This window comes from Octodon degus, unplaced genomic scaffold, assembly GCF_000260255.1.
Source record: "Octodon degus isolate 3935 unplaced genomic scaffold, OctDeg1.0 scaffold00042, whole genome shotgun sequence".
NCBI classification, from domain to species: domain Eukaryota; kingdom Metazoa; phylum Chordata; class Mammalia; order Rodentia; family Octodontidae; genus Octodon; species Octodon degus.
This window is the reverse complement of record NW_004524618.1, coordinates 13,085,930-13,105,851: the sequence shown is the minus strand read 5'-3', so window position 1 is coordinate 13,105,851 and position 19,922 is coordinate 13,085,930. Positions and strand designations below refer to the sequence as shown.

The 19,922-nt window shown below is 36.5% G+C and overlaps 1 protein-coding gene and 1 pseudogene across 5 annotated transcripts in view; one reads left to right on the top strand and one right to left on the bottom strand.

The window, feature by feature from the left end:
- Vti1a (vesicle transport through interaction with t-SNAREs 1A) overlaps positions 1-19,922 on the bottom strand; it is a 417,285-nt gene that overhangs the window by 263,056 nt on the left and 134,307 nt on the right. The window lies entirely within an intron of this gene.
- LOC105742211 lies at positions 10,904-11,323 on the top strand (annotated as a pseudogene).

The following is a 19,922-nucleotide window of genomic DNA, read 5'->3' as shown; positions in this document are numbered from 1 at the left end:
TTGAAATTTTAAACTAGCCCATTTCCTCAAAAAATTTTTCAGAAGAAGCTACTGGTATTAATAAAGTTTGAACAAAAATAAATCCAATAATTTTTTTCAGATGTGAAATGAAAGCTTTCAGTCCTCTGTGTACAATTTACTTTCCTGTTATTATTTATGTCTCCTTAAAAAGTCAGGTGCCTCACACAGGTAAGACCTTTCCCTAGGCCCTTCACTTCGCTCTTTCATACAGAACTGCATGTTAATTCTAATGGAGAAAAAGAACTGTGTTCAGAATTTGTGCTCATTCCTCTTCTCAGTATCACAAACGGGGTGACCCTCTAAATTACCCAAGCTTTTTAAAATATGGATAATGTGTAGTAACTCAGTGACTGCAAATCAAGTGCAATAAGAAAAACTGCCTTAGTCATGCTGTAACTTCACCATTCAACTGAGAGTTTTTAAAACATGTATTTCAATCACACAGTAGAAGTCTGATCAATCTGACACTGACTATAGAAAAATAAATGCACCGAAGACAAGTACAATTGGGCCGAAAAATTGTTTCTGTTTGGTTTATTACTTCATCTTTCCTTTCTACTGTTTTTGGTATAAAAGAATCAACAACATGTTGAACAAAATCAAAACAAAAGCAGCTCACAGGTTTAGTTTTTCAGTTACTGCCAAATGATTTATTTCCAAAAGCTCTTTTTACTCCACAAAAAAAGTTGTGGTTGCATTTATTTTTTTTCTCTCTTGGGATCAGATTTGTTGATTAGAAACACTTATAAACTATTTTCAGGATGATAATGGGAGTTTTCTACTCACTATCATTTCATGAACCACAGAGGTTTTACAATTCACATTTTAGTTGACATTTTAATCACTTTAGGTTTATAGAAACTCTCATGCTTTAAAATCATATTGTGAATGTCTTGACAATTTACAAAGCAAAAAAGTTAAACAAATGAATTGAAATGATTATTTCACACCTTGTCATCAAAAAAAAAATCTTATTGACCAAAAACTACTGTAGACTAGCCAGTCCAGGCCCAAAGGACACCATTCTATTTTGAAATATAGATACATATATGCTATGAAAAAAAATCATGGAACAAACTAAAATTAAATTTTCTAGTAATTTCTACTTCAGTAATTTCTCAACAAGTACAAAAATAAATTGGTGCTAATTTGAAGTTAATAAATTAAGACTACTAGAGACAGTCCTTCATTGTTGGCCTTCAACAATTGTCAATGACACTATTTTCTGTTTGTATTACCTCAAGCATGTTAATATAACTTTGTTTACGCTCACAAGTCTAATGGTCAGTCTAAACACCGCCAATGAAACAGGAGGAGCAGAAAACAAGTCCACCGAGAGAACCTATGGAAGGGCCATTTGGTCTACTGCCAAGTATGCAGTTAGGCTACAGCCCTGAAAGGCTACTGAATTTTTTTTTCTTTATATGATGAATGAATTACTCTTTTAAATATTCTCAAAATTCTTTGTTTTTCATACAAAGTCCATCAAGGAGGAAGGTGGTCTGCAAGATGAACTTAGTACTATGTGGGCTCTGGTCTTTGTTTGCAGTCTTAACTGGGGATTGTACCTTAGCTACCGTAGTTCAAGCGTAAAAATACTTTGTCTGTAATACTATATACTGTTGCCAGTGACCCTCTAAATCCTTGAACCAACTGTGTCTTCTGGTGTCACAGAAGATAATGCCAATTTATTGCAATGTGTGGCTTTTTTAACTGATTAAAATTAAGCCGTAAGCACGTGACAATGGAATTAGCACATTTAGAGAGTCTGTTTTCCCACATCCCATTTTGCGCTAGTGAGGCTGGTCCCTGCAACTCTACGCGGGTGCAATTTTAATGACTTTGCTGGGTTTTGATGTTCTTAGGAAAAAAGCACGGCTTGGTGTTTGTGGAGAAGGTAGATATGGGGGCTGAAGAGCTGTGATTGGGAACATGGTGACATCGTTTCTGTTTTCCGATAGGATCGGTGTCATTTTCCTCTCAGCGATAAGACACCTCCACTGACAGTGCCCGATTAGGGAAAATTTTATTATAAAATTCACTTTTATCGAATGAAGATAGAGTGATAAACAGTTCAGCCTCAGGGAAGGAATAGGAACAGATTTCCTTCCTTTTAAAAATTCCACCTTTTCACTCTTTTCTCTTTCTCTCCTTTAGAAAGATGATTGTGTTTTAGTTATTATTAAGAGTATAAAAGAACTCCCTACAACATGTGATTGGTATGATAAAACTATCTGAATCAAGAGACACTTAGATGTTCTTATAAAAGAAAAATCTATTTTATGTAGATATATATTTGTGCGCGCGCTCTCTCTCTGACAAAACAGCTTTTTTAAACCTCCCATTTGTGGAAATTACCTGGTATTTGTGACTTACACAAATAAAATACCCCAAAACATTTTTGAAACTGAAATAATATGGACTCAATTATTCTAAATATACTCATATTTCATAGGTATTTTCAGAAATAAAACATGATCATGGCCCTCTGATTTTTGAGCAAATACTAAAGCTCTAAGGAAAAATATGAAAAAAATACAGATTGGTTTAAAATAATAAAATATCACTACTTCTGAATTTTGGTGGTTTAATAAGGGTGCTCCAAACCTCCAGTGTCACAAGCGATGTCTGTTCATTCTTAATGAACCAGCTGTAATTCAGGAATATTCTGTATGACAACTACTTGAAAGGTCACCTGACAGGGAGAAAAATAAACACTTGACATTATTTTTTCAAAACACTTTTTCTGAAAAAAGTTCATGAAATGACTGAATACTTTTTTTGTCCTTATGAGATCAAATTTCAGAGACTATCTCTAAGAATATGTAATGGTACCAGTAAAGTGTGGTATACTATAGAGAGACTTCAAAGATAGATTTCTAAATTTTTGTTGGGTGGAGTGGGATGTTGATAATAAAACCAACTCAGAAAAATATTTCCTTATTGATGGAAAACTGTTTTGAGGGGAAAATATGGGAAAGAGTCTTTAGTTTGTATTAGTCTCCCATATATTTCCAGGGTCTCCCTAAATTCTTTTTCTATAAAGATTTTTTCCAGAATTAAAAAAAAAAAAGCTAATCCTAAGCATGACATTCAAGCAACTTATATGACTCTAATTTTTCAGTTAACAGTGAACAGAGGATCATTTTAAAATATCCTATTTCCATTTGCATTAACTTACACATTAAAAAGAACAGCTAACATTAAAAAAAAACATTAGTATTAACTGATGTTTATAATTTTATGTTGCTTAATCTGAGAATCTCCTATCCTTATAAGCACCAAAGAGAAATGATTACATGCCCCACTCTTCATACAATAAAGTGGAAAACAGTTATACAATTACAAAGCTGCTATTAGCAAATGCCCCTGGTCCAAACGTTTCTTACATACCCTTTGTCTTTTAGAAGACAAACATTATAACCACTCTTATGACAAAGCAACATTATGATACTGTAACCTAACTTTCACTATTAATTTTATAGCCTAAAAACAATTACCTAGTAAACTTGTGAAGTTATAATTGGTAAATACTGGAACAACAACAAAGCTCAACAACTAAAGTATACTGTAAATTGAAAAGAAAATCCAGGCTCATTATTGGCTTAAAATCTTTACCACCAAATGTTTATTAATGAGTGCTTATTAATGAGCATGGTAGACTAGCTTAAGTCTTCTTTTCTTAATTATAACTGTGCTGAATAAGATGCAATAGTCTTTAAAATAACAAAATTTTTAAAAGAACTACTTGAATGAATTAAGAATTTCAACATAATGAGAGATGGATTAAAATCCTAAAATGTCACAAAGTCAGAATATCTTCTTAAAGGTGGTCTGAATAACAGCTATAACTCTTACAATGCTAACAATTCATGGGAAATTTTTAAAATATGCACTTTTATTTGAATACAGTTACCTATCTCTCTCATTCAACAAAATGCCCCTCAAGAAGCTTACATTCTTTTGCAGAAGACAAGCAAAAACTGAACACTTGAATACTTTAAACATAATCAGTGCAATGAGAGGGAGGAGGCTGACAAAATGGGAGGAGGCAGGAGCTTTAGATTTGTGGTCACCATTAAACTGGCAACCTACACCCTGAGAAGGAGTGCAGCCAAGCTCTGTACACAAAAGCAGCTCATGTGCGTAACATCTGTATGCATATTTTAAAAAAAGGCATTTCTGGAAAGTTGCATTTATTTACTAAACAAATCAGTAACAATTCTATAGAGTTTAACTGATGTACAGATAAATCCAGTAGTAAAGCATCTCAAAGCAACGAATTTTGCATAGAGAATAAATATTAAGATATACCTGTTCCTAAGCCCCACTGACCCTACACTTTCCAGTGTTTCCTAAAGCCTCTCCAGATCAGGCACCCAGTGCACCACAGTCATCAGGCAATTACTCATCTGTGCAGTGAGAACTCACGTGACAAACCAGATTTACTATCACACAGACCCTGAAAGCAGGCACATGCTTGTGTTTACATGAACATAGTCACACATGCACGTGTGAACCTCCTCTGATGATCAGCACTGTACAAATGGGGATACCTTTTCTAGTTCAGAAAATATTATTTGTCTTATCTTCATCTCCCCAATTGTTTGTTTTTTCATAGGATGCTCAACAAAGCTATTCACCCAAGTCTGGGAACACAAATGCATTTCTGTTCTGTCATGAGCATCACCTAGAATGGCTGCGCATCTGTGTGTACAGAATTAACATTTAACCAAAGTAAGCTCCAGTCTTTCCTTCCAGGGCTGCCTGATTGGCTGATGGAAAAGGATGGAGTGAAGGGAAGAACAGCTGATAAAGAGATCATCCACAGTGGAAGCACAGCTGAGCAGGAGCGCAGCACTAGGGTGCGCACAGGGTGAGGGACGAGAGGAAGGCCCCTTTCCCGGCTTCATTTGAAGTAGGAGGGAGGCCTGCAGCGAGCAAACTTCAGATGTGAAGAACAAAAGGCAGGTTTTCCCCTACACCATCGCTCTACCTTTTTCTCAATACTGATGAGATGATGAGGTCTCAAACTGAAGCCCTATAGAATTACATTTTGACAGCCTATATTTTTCAGGCAGGTTCATCTTCCAGATATACAAGGTGAGGCGTTTGTTATTGTGAATAAAACAATTAAGTGGAGTGTTGTTACCAACCTGCACTTGGGGAACATTTAGAAGCATCTCTATTCTTTATAAGTGAATCCATGCACATCAGAATAACCAATATGTATGTCCATCCAGAATCTTAAATCATATAATAAGGTAAAAAAAATTATGGTCAATAATCACTAATGTAGCTCAGGTCTATTTACCCATTTCCTCCCTTTTTCTTTAAATGAATAATTTGAAGGATGATAGTGCGTAAGCTGATGGTGGATCTGAGGTTGCCAGTTACAGGAGCACTTAAGCGCCCATTGGCACAGCAAGATTCAAAGCCCTGGTAGGCTTCAAAGAAACACTTTTTTTTTTCTTCTTCTAGAACTCTTTGCTTTCTAGTAAAGCTGCAACCACAATGTTCTCTCTCTTAATGCCACCATAAAAAATCAAAACACTTTAAAACAAATTGATGTACTCTTTAATACAGTCATCACATCATCACAGGACCCTTGCACCCTGCATGGTGACAACCGTGGGGATGCATACCACACATCTCTTTCTTTGTTGCCTGCTTCAATGCTTAAAGAAAAATTGAGAGAGAGTGTGTGTCTCTCAATTGAGATATGGGCACCTTTGATTGACAAGACCTAATCAGCTTATCTCTACACTAATAAAGTTGGGGCCTGTGGTGCTGGTGTATGCCCAGCTCCAAGGGAACTTTTACTAGGTAAAGCCTCACTGACCAGGGCTCAGGCTCTGCTTCTCTACACCAGTTCAGATCAATTCTTAATGGGCTATTCTCATCTTAATAAACCTCTATAGTCTTCATTCATGATGGTCTTAGAGGCAATTTAGCTGGATGAACTGCCTAAAGTAACAGTTATACAATAAATCTATGATAAATATTTATGTACATTGAATCAATGAGCTATCCTTTCCAAGTTCTTGGTGTGAAGTAAAAAGGTAAGTTCTCAAATATCTTTTCTTTTACGTTGCTGTTTATTAAAGGGAAGGACTTTTTTTTAAAAAAATCAAAGGATAACCATTTCCTTTGCATATTAGGAAACAAAGAGATTCTTTTACTAATTCCTTCTTATAATACTATTAACTTTTGATTCCTTGGGATTGAGTCCCCAGGCTGACACAGTCATATACTCTATTTCCCTGTGTCTACCACTGCAGTACTTTTGTGACACTGACTGGCTCATACCATATACTCTATAAATGGGCCCAAATTGATTGGTGAGGATAAAGATGACAAGGCCAGGAATCACAGAGGGACCAGAGCTGGCAGGGGGTACGTAGAAACACACACACAGACATTTTCTTCTTGGAGGTGACTTTCAAAGCAAGGACTTTCCATGTACTCAAGCCTGTAGTGTTCTTACCTGTTTACAATTGTTACATTAAGACTAGACTCAATAATACAGGTGTAAATAGAATTATTAAAGCACTAGATCCTTCTTCAACTAACAAAGGAGCCCTGGAGAATAAGATTCACTCACCTACACAACATGAGAGTAAAACACACAATAGTCATTTTGATCCTACCTTTCATATGCAATTCAACAAAGAGACGGACTCAGTAGATTAAGAAAGTGCTAAAGAAGGAATCTGAGTAAAGGAGAAATTTTCTGAAGTAACAATTGTGTGTGTATGGGTATGTGTATACCCATACACACAATCAAGGTAAGACAAATGGCATACAGAAATAAAACTTCTATTAATTTATTCTTCCAAAGTTTCTATGGCATGTATATGAATATATATGTGCACATGTTAAATATATTATTTGTATCTCCACATATTAAATGAAACTATTCAGTAATGTTGCTTTTGAATTGCTATATACACTAAATATTATAATCACCTGCATAAAATGAGGCAATTTTAAATACATTCTGAAATGAAGTTTTCTACAGATTATAGGAAACCTTGAGCAATATTTTCCACTGACTGTAGTCTTCACGTTGTAATTGCTTTATACAAAATCCACTCCAGCCTTATCATTCAATATTATCTTTACTCCTGAACACAGGAAGATAATTTTGCAATACAATTTAATTTACAGAGCTTATTTTCCACTAATCTCCTAGCAAAGAAAAAATGAAACATACCAAGGTACATACTCCAAGCTATGACCCCGACAGGGAATAGTAAGACCCCAAACATACCAATTTTATCATATGGAAATGCTGATATATTATAATTGTCAAAACTTTATATCCTCGAAGAGAAACAAAAACACAGGCTATTAAAATTTATAAAAATAAGACTCTTCAAGTGATAAAGAGTCCCTTGAGGGGAGGCTTTCTTTTATAAGAAAGGAAATAATATAAAATATGGGTGCAAGGGAAAATATTTTATTCAAAGCACTAAAATATCCATATAGTCAATAATATTTGGGATTTCTAAATAAACCATTTCAACCAGCAACAATAAACTGGGATCAGACATCAAGATTTGGTTTTCTGTGTAAAAGGACTAAGTCAAGTTTGTCATCCCTATGGTTCACTCCAGCTTTCACTCCAAACTTTAAATTTTCAGCGCACACATAACATGACACTTTACAAGAGTAAATTAATAGTAGAGAGGCCACTCCTTTTTTTTTTTTTGAGTCAGGGTCTCCCTATGTAGTTCAGGCTAGTCCAGAGCTCAATACATGGTGTAGGCTGACCTCAAACTTGTGGTGATCCTCCTGCCTCAGCTCCCACCAACTGGGATTACAAGCATATGCCACCATACCTGGCTTATCAGATCTATTTCTATAGCCCATTTTGCTTCTGTTGATAATTTATATCTTAGCATTCATCTCTTAAAAATTTGTCTCTTTCTGCTTCCACCAACTCCTTACTCATCTTTAAATATTGAGACCTCCATAACAATTAGCTAATACCACAAGTTTTGTAAAATACAATGTAATCTTTTTGCACAAAAATAAGTGTTACTTAAGCAATGGTGTAAAATATTAAAAGAACAAACTATGAAAACTCAAATTCTTTATCAAAATAAGAACATAATTTTTAAAAATATGCCCCTTAATGGATCATCAGTGTCTTACACCTGGACTGAGAGCACTATTCTCAACCAGATTTAAACCACTCGGCCTCTTTTCCAAGTTAGATCAGAACAAGGCCAAACTAATACTGAATCATTTATGAGGTTTTTAAGAGTTGAAATATCAGAGTCATATATGTGTAGAAGTATTGTTCTGACATTTGAATTTTAGCAACGGGCAATTCTGAGACATTTCAAGTCATGCAAAATCTGACATTTCCATGTTAATATGAAAAACAATGATGCTACAAAAAGCTGTTTCTTTACCAATACTTAAAAAATTTAAGACATTTAATAAAACTTAGAAGTATAGGGGCCAGGGAGATGGCTCAGTGGAATAAGCGCTTCCCTGGCAAGCGCAAGGGCCTGAGTTCAATCCCCGGTTCCGCAAAAAACAAAAACAGAAACAAAAACAAAAACGAAAACAAAAAAAAAAAAAAACCTTAGAAGTATATAGTTTTATTCATTGAAAAGTATACACTAAATATTCATCTACACTGATCTTTGTCATTTATACATGGGAAAGATAAATATTATTAATTACCTTTCAGATTGCTTGGTTCTATTTTAGCTTTCTTTTAATTTCTCTTGTATAATGTTATAATATTCCTGCCATTAGGTAAAGATGACTTAAAATTGTTTCTCAGTGGTTACATTAAATCAAATATTTTGCTTTCCTAAGTAGCATGAATGGCAGCTAGTTGTAACTTGGTAAGAAGCTAAAATGAACCATTCATGAATGATCACCATGGACAATGATCATCTCCTTAAACTCTCAAAATGTTGATCTAGACATGCAGAGTTCAGCAGAAATAGTAAAGACTTTCTTTTAAAGACCAAAGTAAGTATGGTAATAGTGAAGAACAAAATGTATATCATGTTCAAGCTACAAATTAACAAGCAGATACTGGCTTTTCTTTGAGGTCAATAACAGCTCTTTATTGATCTAAAAAGTTAATACCTACTAAGGTCAATATAAGGCCTCAAGTGTCAACAAATCTGGATTGGAAATTTCTATCTTTTCACATATAAATATTGCTAAAATGGGTACAAATCTATTAGAGAAACTAGGAAATGGTCATTTTGAAGACAGAATAATACAAAAAATGGGGTGGGGTAGTTAAAAATATAGATTCATTTCTTTTTTGATTTTTGATTTTTAAAATCATTTACTATAGAATTTTCAGAGGCACTGACCTTTAGATATATAAATCCTAGTATTACAATTTGAGTAGTTAACTGAGGATGAACAAAAATAGTGATACTAACATATGGAATGTGTGTGGGACATGTGTATGTGTTTGTCATACATTTGAGAAACTATGATGTGAAATACTTTTTCTAGAATAGATTTTAGGCATTATTAAACCTAAAGTTATTTTTTAATTATAAATGTAAATAGAATATTTTAGAAATTTGAGAAGAGGAAAATTTAACTGTAGTCAGCATCACACTGTGTTGTATTGCCTAGATTAAAAAGGAAAAGTATTAACTCATTTTTCTAATAGAGTAGCCTATTTATTCCTTTACAGCTTTTTTAAATTAATTAGTTAATTTAGTACAGGGTCTTGCTGTGCAGCTTAGACTCACAGTGATCCTCCTATCTCACCCTCCCCAGCACTGGGACAACAGGCATATGCCACTACACCTGATTTCTGTGGCTGTCATGCTGAGCCCGGGGGTGGGGCTGGTATGCCATATGACACCAGGGACGGAACCCGAGTCCTCGTGCTTGGCCCAGCAAAGAGGAACCTCAGGATACATGGTGACTAAATATATTGCCTTGGATGGAGTCCTGAAACACATAAGGACATGAGACAAAACTAAGGAAATACAATCAGGCAAGCACTTAAGACTGCTGAGCTATCTGCTGGCCACTACACAACTCAATGATGACACAGAGAAGGACACACAAACACTGGGACATATCACCATGTATCTAAAATACTTCCTGCAGTTTGGAAGCTGAGAATAGTCAAGTAAAAGAAAATCCAACAGGTAAGTAAAAGTACACACAGTTATTTTTAGTATTAATAAGAACATCCATGAAGGGACAGGGAAAAAGGAGAAAAAAGGGAGGAATCAAATATCCCCAAAATATTTCCTAATGCCTAACCCTAGGCATATGTTCATACACACACAGATCTTCTTAGTCAAGGAAGGAAAAACTATCTGCAGTGGTTATACTGTGAGGACAAGTCTGTGGCAAAGGCAATACAACATTATATGAACTTGTAAATATGAAGATCACTTTTATTGCAATGTATTTTTTAAATAAATATTTTGTTTTAGGCCGGGGAGATACCACAGCTGTACAAGTGCCTGCCTAGCAAGCACAAGGTCCTGAGTTCGATCCCCAGCACAAAATAAATAAATATTTTGTTTTAGAACAGTTTTGTGGAAAAATTGTGCTGACAGTATAGAGAATTCCCATTTACTCCATACTCGTTATCTGCCACAATTAATGTGCCAGTACTGATACATTAACTGAAACCAGCTCATTAATTGTATTTCTATTAATAGTTTTGTCTCACATCCTTTATCCGTTTCAGGACCCCATCCAAGGCAATATATTTAGTCACCATGTATCCTGAGGTTCCTCTTTGCTGGGACAATTTGCAACATATATGTATCAGTTTCAATGACGCTGCAGTGGAGGAGTAGTGCTGGGCCTCGCTGCACGGGCGAATCAACCTATTCACTGCAGAATTGGAAATGGCTGGGGGATGGCTGGGAAGGACTCCAGAGAGGCCAAGACAAAGGCGGTTTTCTGCTCGCAGAGCACGGGCCTGCAGTTCCCCGTGGGCCGCATCCATCTACACCTGAAGTCCAGGACGACCAGCCACAGGCGCGTGGGCGCCTCGGCCGCCATGCAGAGCGTGGCCATCCTGGAGCACCTCAAGGCGGAGGTGCGTGGACTGGCAGGAAATGCATCCAGAGACTTGAAGGCAAAGCACATTCCCCCTCGGCACTCGCAATCTGCCGTTCGTGGGGATGAAGAATTGGACTCGCTCATCAAAACTACAACTGCGGGAGGTGGCGTCATCCCACATATCCACAAGTCCCTGATTGGGAAGAAAGGACAACAGAAGATGTGTCAAGGATGCCTGGATTCCTCATTAGCTCAGGACTCTAATGCTCTTTAACAGCTGTGCAGCGTTGGCGATTCCAGTGGACTGTATCTCTGTGAAAAACACAATTTTGCCTTTTTGTAATTCTATTTTAGTAAGGTAGAAGTTTAATTACCTTTCCAGTCAACCAAATTCCTGCATTCGAGCCTTAACCATATTTAAGTGTTAGTGCAGCTTCAAAGAAGCTATTGATTCTGAAGTAGTGGGTTTTGATTGAGTTGACTGCTGTTAAAACTGTCTGGATTTTAATTGTGATGCAGAAGTTATAGTAACAAACATTTGGTTGTGTAAGATATTATTTCCACTCTGGTGGATAACTTCAATAAAGGTCATGGCCCCCCAAAAGAAATGAAATGAAATGTATCAATTTGGAGAGTTGAAACTACTGTCAACACTTAGATGTAAGCACATACAGCAAAATTATCTTTTGTTATAGATCTAAGAAATATAAGTAAATGTGAAAAGTGAATGGAGATAAATGCCCAGTAGAAAACAAAGCAAACGATATTTGACTTCTTTGTGAATCCGTTAACAGAACAGACATACCAGAGGAATGGTTTCGGTTGTCACAAATCCTGTAAGACTGCAACCACCGTCAGCTACCTGTTCCTCCTCCACCTTCTCATCCTATTAATCATCCCTGGGGTTTTCACTGACTGCTTATGAAGCAGTGGGGTAAACAAAAACTCAGTGACACAGTTTGTTCTCCCTCCATTTAGTAATTAGAAAGTGGGTATTTAGTTGCCACTCCACTTCCTCTTTTCCCCTGCTCCTAGGGGGCACCATCAGACCGCGGCAGCCACACAGAGCTTGGGAGTGCGCGTCCTCCCCATCTCTCTGCTTGCTGCAGGGAAAAGGAAGACAACTTCATGCTCTGTCCAGAGCACAGCCATAAGGTTGGGAATAAACCTGCATTTCTAAACTGCCATGTAGGAAGGCTCTCTGCTCATTTAGAACACCTGCATTACACTGTTCCCAGAGCAGAACTACACTGTGAAAAGCCTTGGGAACTGGGGTCTATTTGTTACAGCAGCTAATACCACTAAGCAAGTGAGTACAACTAGACACTAACATTTACCAAGCACCTATGATAGCCTTAACATCATATTGGGTGTTTACATGACAACCTCCATGTAGGAGACTGCAAAGAGTGTTCTATATTAAGAATCTAAGACTCAGAAAAGCTAAGGAACTTACCCTAAGTCTCAGTTATTAAGCAGCAGAACTAAGATTTGAATCCAGATCTATGGAGCTGCATGGCTCCATAGACATTCCATTTTTGCTTCACTGCAGGTGAGACAGGTGATCTGACTTGGCACATGAATTAAAAAATAATTTCTGTCCATTTATATGCGTAACTCTTTTAATCCTCAAAGGAGAACAAAAATTGTACATGCGTTCGCCCTGGTTTTTATGTGAAAGACCTGAACTCTCAATTTAGGAGTAGTTGTGAGATGCTTAGTTCGTTTGAATTTGTTAGCATTTTTCAGATCAAGAAACTCTATACAAAAATGATAATCTGTGGATAATCTTACAGTGTTTAATTTGAGCAGAGTCCAGCAACTTAGCAATGGCACGAAAGAACTGTTGCTCCATAAGGTTTACAGTTAAACAAAGGAGAGAACAGAAAGACTTACTTGTTCTCACAACAATGTGAATTTAAAGAACTATATGAGGTGTGCATCCTACAGGAAGCCCAAGTAGAAAGAAAAATGAAACACTGTACCTTGCATACAGCAAGAAAAATGAGGGGATTCATTGTAGTAAGAAAACTCACAGACAGCTGGCAGGCACTATCAGTGAGGCAATAAGATGTTTGGTCCATCTTCATGCTTGCTTTTTAGAGTCATGGTGTTTTGATTTGTTTAAAGGGTCTCCCTTTTATATTAACAAAGTCATTCCAGTCAGTCACCTTAACTTACCTACATAAAAATCTTAGATGACTCCGTGTAAGTTCTAGGGCAACAAACTAACACCAGGTAAAAAAAATTGGTAAATCCTTTTTAAACTGATGTAGTCCTCTTATGACACTTTTTAAAAAAACTTATATTAATAACAGGTCCTCAGTAGCATGGCTTTCACAGAGCATTGAGCATTGCAAGTAATTCAAAGGTTCACTAATGAGGAAGAAGAAAATAAAGCCTTGATTCATTCACAAAACCAAATTAACACTTAGTATGCACTCTTGATGGAAAAGCAGATGGCATTTCGGGAAATATTCAGGGATCAATCTAGCCAACCTGATCCCTGATCAAATAATTTCCATTTCAGCTAAGTTAACCTATGCATTGATAAAATATATATATATATATATATATATATATATATATATATATATATTCTAAGTGGGGACTTATAACTATTTCTATGCCCTGTAGGTATTTTAACAAGACACTGCAGTTTATTAAAGGAACTTCAGGTTTTAATTGCTTAAGACAGTACCAAGGTCTGCTCCTTTCTAAAGGAGGAAAAATCGACTTCCCTTTCAAGATAGGTTGCTTTCTCCTTTATTTCCAAATACAGATGTTGCTAATAATATTAATTTATAGCACTGGGGTTTTTGTTGTTTGCTATGTCAGATGAACTGTGGCTAGTCCATGTCTAAAAAAACCAATCCAAATTTTTAGGGCCCCCAAACTATATGCTGGATACATGTTAGGGTCCATTCCATTTAAGGCACTCTATTTATGTGCCATCTATTGCAAATAACTTTGAAAGTAGAAATAAAGAAAATTAGTTCCATTGTAAACATATTCTACATGAATGTAAATATCAACCTTTTAATGTAGCCAAGGATCTTAGGCAAGTGAAAGCAATGAAACCTCAAGAAATGACAGAACTCTGCATCATTATGCCTTCTTTTTCTTCCAAAAGGGAGTTTTAAAAAGCCTTTTTCTTTGTTTGGCTTTAGGATGGTTTCCTCCTCTCTTTAAATAAATAGATATTTATTTAACCAGCACTTAGAGTTTCTATCTTAAGATGCAATAGCGCAACATAGTACAGTACATGAATGACGACCCACCACGACAGCCTCTTTGATAATGACTTTACCTGGAAAAACGTATTCTTCAATAAAAAATTATTTTTTAATGTTAACTTTGTTCTCTTGTGGTAACATTGGAAAACACTGTAGCCCAACAGGAAATACAGACGAAAGCTTCAAATGGACAGCACACAAAAAAAGTCATTTTTAAAGCGATGCCCATCAAGTTTTCCACTTGATATAAGTCATATACAAAGTCTTAGTCCAATGTGAACACATGCTGTGAAAATTCTGAAGTACCCACCTTAGAAAATTCTGTTAAATAGATAAACACCACTGAAAGGAAAACTTCTGGGCACTACAAGTCAAACTCAAAGGGAAAAATAAACCTGATTAAAAAAAAATCTCAAAGAAAGTTATACAAGTGCAGTGCAACAAGGTCGTAGGCTTAACCATCCTTAGCTGTAATATTTGAAAGTAAATTGGTATTTTAGCTATCTGCTTTGGTTGTCATTCTTTTTCTCAGCTCACAAAGATGCAATGGAATAAGGATGGCTTCATGTGTATCTTACAAACCAACTGGGAAAGTGACAGGCATTATGGGGTAAGATACCTTTAAAAATGAGTATAATACTTTTTAATGGATTAAAAATGAACCCTATGAATTCATTCAGACCACCTAAGGAGAAGGCTCTCCAAATAGGGTTTAAAGGACATCCTTTTCCTACCAATATCTCAGAGAAATTTATAAAATAAATTTAAGTATGGCTTGAAAATACTCTATAGGAGCATCACCCCAAATGATAAACCCCTCTATTCTTCTTAGAAAAGAATCACAACCTCAGAAAGGTTAAACCATAACAGCCTATAATTACAAAGAAATGTAAAGTAATATAAATATGTAAGTAATTTCTTTTTACCACTCATAGGACATGGGCCAGTAATTCTCAGCATTTAAAAAAATGTCTATTCAAGTAGAAACATCTTTTAAGATTCTGAAAACATTCTGCCATCCAAAATAATGAATAGAGAAACTTTTTCTAGATAACTTTCCATGTCAAAAAGTTTAAGATTTATATGGAAAACTTTTTCCTCTAAAATACATATGCTTAAATAAAACAGATTAATACTGACCCAAATGTATAGTTTATTTTCTCTCCCTATATTGTAGAATGACATAAAATGCTAATTGTTCCCTCTTCAGTAATTAGGACACAGCGGATGGCACTGCTTTCCTGCACTATAACCTGCACGTCCATGAAGTAGTCTAAGCTAACAAGCTGACACGATGCTCACACACATGCCACGCTCTTCTCATACAAACCAGCGCCGTGCTACCTGATCTGCCCCGCCTCTTCTGCATCCCTGCGCTCAGGTGTGCTGGACGGGAGAATACGCTTCTTTGCCTTCTTTCACATAACCCTGCACCACTCTCACCAATATTAGAGAATTACAAACTCATTCTGTAACAAAAGATAATGGCTCTGCGGGTGAGAAACACACAACAAATGATTTTAGTCGATCTTCTCATGTTCTAAAAATGACTTGGTGTATGAGTGAAACCCAATCTGCAATATTTCTTGTAGGAAATGTTAGTTCAGTTTCAACCTAGTTTAAAACTGCTATATTATTTTTAGGCATCGATGCCCAATATTGTGCCTTGTTTTACTCATTAATTTTTTCTGCAGATTATAAATTAAGTGATTATTTGTATTTCAAACTAAACCATCACGTTGTACCTGCCACATTAATGACTCAAAATAGCAGCATAAATAGTGGGGAGGGTGAAGGAATAAAGGTAGAGAGAAAAAAGGTAAAGAGGAAGTAAAAGAAAATGTCAGTATATGAGGTATAGATGTCTAAAGATATTACAGCAAAATACATATTGCCACTAACTCCCTTCAAAGTACCCCATCTTGCTTTGAAAATACTTATAACATCATGCTTGCTATTTTGTGAAGCAGTACTGGAAAGCTTCTTTCTTAAGTGTCATTAGGAGGTGTGATAAAAAAAATATGGTGAAGGACACTGCCAAGGGCCACACACCAAAAAGGCAGGCTTGTAAAAACATCACAGCATTTTCTCACCAAATCAGGCACCATGCAACTTCCAGCTCTTCCCAAAAGTCAAAATGACTATGAAAGGTAAATGCTTTGATTTCATTCAGGACACCAAGATAGCTGTATCAGTATAAATAAAAATACTGTATTTACAAAAGAGAACATTCAAGCTGCTTTAGAAAGTGGCAAAATGATAAGATATGTTTGTTTGAAGTGAGGGCAAATATTTTGAGGGGTATTAATGGAAATACGTCTCTTACTATAACAAATTATTTAAAAAATCTTGAGTATTCACCATATTTTTTTTAAAATTACATTTCATATACTGAAACGACTGAAATGATAGTGAAAATGACTGGCTGAACATCGGTAAGCATTTCTGTCTCAAGAAATACTTCCCCAAATGGCTAGATTTTCTAAATAAGTTTGATAGGGAGTTAACTGAAATAATAAAATAGCTAAAAACTATCAGGAAGCCCAAGATAGTCTGTGAGAAGGCTGCATGTCAGGCTATTACATGACATCATCTCTGTACAGACACATGACGGGCTTAGGAGAAGTCCAAGAGCAGTTAGGCCAAGATTTTGAGACCAAGAGAGGAAGCCAGTTCTGTTAGTCAGCTCACCACCGTTGTGACAGCATATCTGCAACAATAAGCTTATAAGGAAAGAGGGGATCAGAGGTTTTGGTCCATGGATACTTGTCACTGTTGCTTTTGGGTCTGAGGCAAAACGCATATTGATGCCTGGAAGTGTGCCTCAAAGGAAGCAGTTCCCGCCCTCACAGTGAGCAAGAGGTTCGGGGAAGAAGTTGGGTCAGTGATGCTAGTCCTCTCCAAGGCCACGCCCTCAAGGCCCAAATCCTGCCCACCAGAGCCTGCCTCTGAAAGGTCCCGCCACCTCTCAGCAGTGTCACAAGGCAGGGACCGCCTCTTCAACCAATGGGCCAATGAGACATTCCAAAGGCAAACTACAGCAGGATCATCTCAAATTCCAAATGCATCTGCCTACACTCTATGTGTGCTTTCAGTATGAACCGGAAGCATATATTGCTTGACTTTTTAAAAAAGAATATAAATGAAAACCGTTATTGTTTTTCTTGTTATAATTTTTTTATTTTTTATTTTTTTTAAATATTTATTTATTTATTTATTTATTTATTTATTTATTTATTTTGTGTGTGGCCAGCTCAGCCCACCAGGGGGCAGGGGCTGGCTGGCATGTGGTGCTGGGGGATTGAACCGTGGTCCCTGTGCTTTGCTTAGCTTAGCTTGTTCTAAGGAGATGCTTTAGACCACTGAGCCATCTCACCAGCCCTATAATTTTTTTTAAAAAAAGAGCTAAAGTAGAAAAAGCAAATGGTATAAATGAGTTAATACAAGGCTTAATTTTATTCGCTTACCAGAAGAAAAAAAATACTCTATGTTTCTCCAGCTAACTCTGGGAGGTGGAAAGAAAGCAAATTTCAACTGAGCAGCCATAAGGGCACCAGTAATCTGAGCACACCACGCAAAACGAGCCAGCGGAAGTATATTTCTAACATGGAAAATACTGGATGCTTAAAATCTTATAACAAAGTATTAAAATCATAAAATTAAAACCTGTGTTTCTATTTGTTAAAAAGTGGTAATTATCATAGAAAAGAAAGAGACTGATCAAGGAAATCTACAATCAGAAATATAAGGAATATCTTCTTACCAATTCAACAACAAAGTTTGCAAAGAAAGAAGCATTTTCCTTTTATTTTTGGTACTGGGGATTGAATACTGACTTACATTTCCAGCCCCTTTTTATTTATTTTGAAACACTAAGTTACTAAGCTGTCCAGACTGGTGCAAACATGTGATCTTCCTGCCTCAGCCTCCAAGGGTGCTGAGTTAAGCATATTTTCCTTTATTCACAGAAGTTATAAATGTATAACTTTGGTATTCTTTTCCTCAGAACGTCTCTTCATTTCCCTAATGAAACAAGATCTGTAATAAATGTAGACTGGTTCAACTGTTATGGAAATCAGAGTGGAGACTCCTTAGAAAAGTTGGACTGGAAATCCCATTTAAACCAGTTATTCCTCTACTGGGAATATTCCCGGAGGATCTGAAAAATCATATCATAGTGATATATGTGTGCCTATGTATACAGCAGCACAATTTGTGATAGCCAAATCTTGGAAACAACCAAGATGCCTATCACCTGAGGAATGGTTGAAAAAGATGTGGTATTTTTACACAGTGGAGTATTACTCAGCTATAAAGAATGATAAACTCGAAGCCTTTATATTGAAGTGGATGCCACTTGAACATATACTCATAAATGAAATAAACCAGACAAAAATGTGTAAATATTGTATAGTTTCCCTAGTATAAGAACTCAAGAGAAGAAATACAAATAGAAAAGTGTAATACAAGTAAAAGGAAAGCAGGATCTCGAGGACTAACTAATCAAGAGAAGGAAAGAAGAAGAGGTAGGAAACATGACAAAGTCAAGCCATACAGTTATATGTAGAAGATTGGTAAGGTAATGGAGAATCTCCAGAAGATTTTTGAATCTAGCAGTTAATTGGAAAGATTATCATCCTGACTAACTATATATACTGATACCTGTGAACTAAACAACTACACTGAAGATGGTAATCTGTAATAGTAGGTTCATGCTTGGAGTGCCTGTCATTCTGGTATTCTGAATATGGGCTGCTTGTCATGACATGCCAGTTGCTGCTGTGCTGTCTCTTGGGTAAATGATTATTCAAAAAGAAGGGGATGGTGAATGAAGGCAGGAGACAGGAAAAGGAATATTGTGGGACTGTCCTGCTTCAAGGTTGTATATGGTTAGATTTTTGAACTTATGTGTAAACATAAGAAGTATATAATTCTTTATGTCTATTTTTTAAAAATATATTCTAATTTTTAAATATTTTTTCATCATATTCTATAGGGACTTAAAGTTCAACATATCAATACTTGAAGAGAAATACCTGTTCATGTTATGCCTAAGATGTTTGATATTCAGACAGATAGTGAGGTTGGGCTTGACAGCCTAGATTGTATGGTACTAACAATGAGCTTGTCTTCTGGATGGTTAACAACCTGGGTTTGCAGAGCAAAATTAGAGAAAAAGGAGGGCTGCAAGAAAAGCCAACATTTTGGCCCTAGCCTTCCAAGGTCACTTGGGACTCAGGGCATATGAGAACTTGTACTGTAATGTCATGTAACTCGGTAGTGTCCCAAATTTTCTGATCGGGGAGATTATGGGGCCAAAGAGGAGAGTGATCGATGATGTAGGGTGTGCCTAGGGAGAATCACATGGAGAGAGGGCATTCTCTCAGGCTTTTACAGAGAGCACATCAGCCAGGCAATGGCCATGACTCATCCACATGGCTGACACTGACAAGGGTTCTGCAATCTGAGGTACAGGATCTCGGGATGAATCCTGAGGGGATTTCACTGGCCTTGTCAGACCCAAGGGCTGCAACTCTTGTTTCATAGGTCCTGCTTTACCTTGGTCTTAACCATCCAGCAGAAAAGTATAAAAACGAAGTATAAGAAGCAAAGCCATGGTGTTATGTTGAGCTGTAG